We start from the raw sequence: 5,676 nt of genomic DNA on the forward strand, positions 1-5,676 counted from the left end.
TTGGTTTCTTGAATGCATTTCTTGGTTTTTGAAAGGAATGTTAAGATTCTTATGTTCAATTATAATTTATCTCCGAAAGCTCATTCTAGAATAGTTTTATATAGGTTCCCATTTATGCAAATTTATTATAAATTATATTAGGACAGGGATTTTAAATTTTGGATCCTTTGGGCATACTCACATTTATATTTGATGATGAACACCTGCATTGCACGTCTATCTCTACTATTAAAAACACGAGAGGGATTAGCCGTCGGATTAGCAATCTAATGGTTATTAAGTACACTAACGAAACGTTAACGAAAAGAGAACTAACGAGAGGCTACTAATCCCACTTCGTCTCTCTCGTCTCTCCCCGCTCCCTCAAACAGGTCCACCTCCCCACTCGCCACTGCCAACCGCCCACCTGCGTCGGAAGGACGGGGACGGTCACCACCGCTGCTCCTTCGCTCCCCCGTTCATCCTCTGACGACCGCGCCAAGCCGGATTTGTGCGCACCAGGGGCCGAGGAGGCAGGCAACGCGGCGGCTGGCTTAGTCGACGCGGGGAACCTGGCCGAGAGCATCGCGCGTCCTCCCTACCTCCGTTGTCCGCACCGCGCCCCATCGCTGCCCCGAGCGCGGCGCCGCCCGCGGCGCCACCATTCTCGCCTCTGATGCCCAGGTCCGTTTCCCCTCCCCATCTGATTGACCCCGCCTTCCTAATACTCCCTTTGTCCCGATATTAATGTCTGACCGGCCGGCGCCGCCGGCGCCGCTCCCCTTAGGTAGCTCCATGCCGATTGCGCCTTCTCTCCCTCACCCGCGCTTCCTCTACATCCGCCACACCAGCGCCCTCTCCCTTGCGCTCGTTGCCGGCGCTCTCTTCCTCTCGCATGTCCCTCTGTATCAGTGAAAATGTGATTTTTTTTTCCCGTCCGGGGCTCTGATCTGCAGCGGCCGTGCTCGATCTGCGGCGGGTACTAACAAGACGGTGCGACGAAGCTGATTCTTTCGATCCATCTTACACTCGAGCCGGTTTGTGCATCAGGCGCGGGTCTGACTACGGCATGGCTACGGCCACACAGCAGGAGAGCGGCCAGCTCCGACATGTTCATCCGCCCGCTCTCGGACTCCATCGTCAAGCACACCAACCTCAAGGTTTGCTCCTTGTCGGTGTTGTAGATTCTTCGATTGCTTACACAGATGCTTTCATACTGATTGGCCTGAGTACTATAGATTCTTTGCTTAAGTTGAATTGATTGGGATGTTACAATAGAATTGTAGATTCTCTGTTGTCCTTATCTTAAACTGAATAAAAAGTCAGTCTCCTAATCTGAATATATCTCTATCTGAAACTGAAATTGTAACAGATGTTGTAGTAAAAATTCAGTTGAAAAGTCAGTTAAAAATTCAATTTTAGAGCTTGGCTCCTGATCTGAATATAAAGTGTATTGTCGACTTAATGCAAGCAAACAAGTTTAAAATTCAATCTAGAAGTCAGTCTAAATGTCAGTTAAAATGATCTGAATATAAAGAAAAGTTGGAGTAAAAATTACAGTCTAAAAGTTAGTTAATGTTTCACTTTTAGAGAGTTGGGCTTTTATTGCAAGCAAGTTTTGTACTATCATACAGTAATTTTTAGTTTGTAAAAGTAAGAAGTGTATTTTCCATTTTGAAACTGAGCAGTGTATTTTGAATTTTGGTGGAAAATCAGTCTAAAAGTCAGTCTAGAATGAATTTAATACGAATTTAGTTAACAAACTAGCAAACAGAAAAACTAGACTCATGGAGTAGTAACAAATTCAGTTAACAAACTAGACTGCATTTAATCTGAATAATACTGCAGGTACACTCTTTTTGTAGAGATTGCACTTCATTTTTGGAATTAATCCACAACATTATCTACAGATTAATGGTCCTAAATTGTAAAAGTGCAGCTATAAGTGCAAACCTGAACATTTTCAGAACCTCAACATTTTCAGTTAGTAGCTCAAAACTGTTCAAAACATGATTCACTTCAAGACCTATTGTTTAACTTAATCAATTTACAATCTCAACAAATACTCCATTTAATTCCACTAGAGGAGTGGACACTTAACATAAGATAGTCCCATTTTAATTTAACTATAGTCTATTTTCCTTGCAAATAATATAGCGTAACTTTTCATTTCTGAAACTTTCAGCCTCAAGTACCTACAGTTGTACATTGTGTGATGATTTACCTTGATTCAGTAAATTTCAGCACACATATGTACCTTGATTATGTATCAGTAGCATTCAATTTCGACTGTTCAAATGGCATCATATTCCACTACTGTTTTTTCCTTGTGTAGCAGAGACGAGGAGCGGGGAAGGAGCTGGCAGGGAACGAGTACATCGGCAGTAGAGCCGGCGGGGAAGAAGAGATGGGCCGATGATTGGAATCACCCATCAGCAGAGACAGGGCGCGGGGAAGGATCTTGGCGGAATCACGGAGGTGGGCCACGACACAGGTGCAGGTGGGCGGCTGTGCACCTGAGCAACGGCTGGGCGCCGGAATCGAGCAGCTGCGCGCCGGCTGGTCCTGACGGACTGGGGACCAGCTCGCCTCCGTGGTCACAGCGGTAGGGGTGGAATCGGCGGGTATCTGGTGGCGTGCGGGCGGTGGTGTGCGGGCTGCGAGCGCCGAAATCACGATCCGGGCGGTGGAATCCGACGGCGCCGGACGCTGGCGACGCGCAGGTGACGGACAGAGGAAGTACCGAAGTAGAAGGAGCCAGGGACCTGTTTGATACTGTCTTAATAGTACGAGTGTTTTTTTGCAAAAAGAACATTGTACTGCACGCGACATGAATTTCGGGACGGAGGGAGTATTCAACCAACAGTCTTTGGTAAGTGAAGAAAAGACGGTTTGATTTTTTGATCAACCCTCTGTGCACGTTTGGCTACAGATCGAGCGGCGGCGCTCCCGATCCGATTGGGACACGACGGAGGACGACGGCGGCAGCGCTCCGGGAGGCGAGGAATGGGGGGAAGCGGCGGACGTCGGCGCCACGCGTATCAGGTAAGGATCCTGTGATGTTGATAGCAAAATAGAAACTTTTGTGTGATGTTATGTTCCTAGCAGTAAATGATCAGTCATGATCAGACATAATAAGATAAATGTATAACCGAGCTGTTGATTTTCTTCGTGCATGTTCATTATATTTGTAGCAGTAATCGGCAGTTGTGATGATCGGTCAGTTTTTGCATCAAACAGATATTTCTAAACGAATATTCAAGGCTTTGTTATGGCTTGCATTCCCGTGCTGTTGTTCCCCAACATGTTTCTGTAACAAGAAGAACACGAGCTCCTCATCTTTGTATCATAATCACTCTTAACCTTGTTTTCCATTTTGTTTGGTGATTAGAGTATAAATTCTGGCAATGGTGCAAAGGTGGAGAACTTAGCCGTTTAATCGCAGTTGTGTTGCTCAATTGCGACACTGTATTTCAGGACTACAATATTAATCTTTCTATTCATGGAATGCAGAATAGTTTATGAGTTTTATCTGCAGGAAACCAAACCGAAACATGCTTCTCTCTAAACCGTACCAAGGCGACAACATTCTTATTTATATTCCGTTGATCAAGTAGCAGGAAAAGGCCTACTTACTCTTTACTTTGATTTTCCATTTTTGGGAACCAGGTGAAGTATCCTCCACGTAGGGCATTAAGCAGGTAACATTAGAAGTGCACTTTAGTTTTCACTCTTACTCGCACTATCCTGTATGCATGGAAACTAATTTACCATTTTGATTATTTGGTGTATACTATGTAAAGTAGCAGGCAGAGCCGCCACATACTCTTGTTTCCGTTCTCAAATTGGACCACAAAGAAGCTTTTTACCGGATGAAGCAAAAAAAATAAATCCATCCCTGCTTGAATGCCTACATTGTTGCTCACAAGCATGTGCCTTTCTATGTTGTTTTTTGTCTAATTTAGAGAGCATATTGATAATGGTCAGCAGTAATCATTTTTTTTATCTTTCCTGGAGGGCTCTTACCAGCTACATTATTTTTTTCTCTCCTAAAGCGACAAGCAAGTTTCCAAGTTCAAGTCAGATGACACGATGCGGGGTGATTATTTTAGGATGGCTCCTAATGTATCCGCCATTTAGGTTATATTTGAAATTCAGTGATGTACCATTTTGCCTTGATTCTTGTAGTTTCTTAATTGTTTGGCCAATCTTGTTTTGAATGTACTGGTTAACTATTTCAACGGGCAAATGGATAGTTGTGATATTATGGTTTTCTTTGAAACTTATATTCATTTTGCTTTGAAACTTCTATTTTTCTATTACGAAATTAGTAGTAGATGAAGCAACAAGGTGGTGTTTGTCCGTAGAGCCCTACAAATTGTTTCAAGTCCAAAAAATATCACCATGGAGAAAAATGATTGATAACATGGTAGAGAAAGAATTATTAGAGCATGTATGTGTTCTAAGGGGACCATTGCTTTTATTTCATTCGGCTGGTATGCAAGTACATTATTCAAAAAGGAAATAAAGGACAGATAGTTTTAGCATTTCTTCTCCCTATCTTCGTGTACTCATGTTAGTTCAGCTCAAGATTTTAGTTGTAAGGTTGCTACAATACCGAGTGAACTGAATAAAGAAACCATTTGTTAGTTGAACATTTGTTGCTCATCTTATTATCGTTCTTCTGTTGTGTATGCAACACTAACGTTGTTTTATGATGTATATAGCCCAACGGTACAACACTCGGGATGCTTAGTATTCCATCATTGTTTCTTAGAGCTAAAAATAACTTCTCTCTTTTATGGTTTGGTGTTGATATTATGGATGTTGTGGCTGCTCTTAAAGAAAATATGTATATGTTTTTTCTAGGAAGAGAACCATTAGATTGAACAGTGGCTTATGATATCTTCGGAAATCTTCCTTTTCTTTAGTTCACAGTTTTCCTGGATAGCTATATGAAGGTCAGGTTGTTCATGGTCTGGGGTGCTTCTTTCATCTTGTACTCTGTATTTTCCTATTGGCTATTGCATATACCTTTTATACTATGTGTATGGGTGACGAGAACATGTCATATAGGATTAGAAAATCTAGAGCATTTTATCACTTGTTTCTAGGTTCAATTTGTTCATGGTTAAGTTATATATAGGATTTTGCATCACGGGGTTAGCTTCCTTCGTATGTTGCTCTTATTTTCCCAAGACGTATACTTTCTATGATGTGTGTTTTGGTCATGGGAACATATTATATAGGATGAAAAAAATCTATTTTTAGTTCGTTCAATGTTCAGTTATACAGTACTTTTGATCATTATGTCTTTTTTGTGGGCTAGCAGAGCTCCAGAACAATGACCTGATGCTAATGGTTGGCTATGTCTATCTACCATCTTTAGTACCAGAGAGTGGGTTTTCTCTTTCGTAATACTTCTACTTCTTTGCTATTTAGATTTCTACACGTTATGATTTCAGGTTTATATTATCATCCATTGTAGATGTTACAAGTTCATATGCAAAGCAGCTAGATTTGTTCACATAGTTTTTAGTTTGTTTGTTTATTCAGACTTTGTTCCTTGCAACATGTCAGATGCATTTTTCATTTTCTGATGCTATATAGCATTTCACAGTGATTTTCTATGTATAATCTGTAGCAAGACCTACGTACACATACACAATCTGTAACAATGTATGCGCCATTTTACAA

The 5,676-nt window shown here is 41.8% G+C and overlaps 1 long non-coding RNA gene across 7 annotated transcripts; it reads left to right on the top strand.

Annotated features, from left to right (window-relative positions):
• The first annotated feature begins 330 nt into the window (after positions 1-330).
• Positions 331-4,246, top strand: LOC123448397. 7 transcript variants are annotated; one of them, XR_006631726.1, is made up of 3 exons: positions 331-663; positions 767-1,139; positions 2,315-4,246. It is a non-coding gene; the product is annotated as an uncharacterized LOC123448397 (long non-coding RNA). The 7 variants fall into 7 exon arrangements; XR_006631725.1 differs by having other exon boundaries at positions 936-1,139; XR_006631728.1 differs by having other exon boundaries at positions 1,030-1,139.
• Positions 4,247-5,676: the final 1,430 nt, after the last annotated feature.

This window comes from Hordeum vulgare, chromosome 4H (genome assembly GCF_904849725.1).
Source record: "Hordeum vulgare subsp. vulgare chromosome 4H, MorexV3_pseudomolecules_assembly, whole genome shotgun sequence".
Lineage (NCBI taxonomy): Eukaryota > Viridiplantae > Streptophyta > Magnoliopsida > Poales > Poaceae > Hordeum > Hordeum vulgare.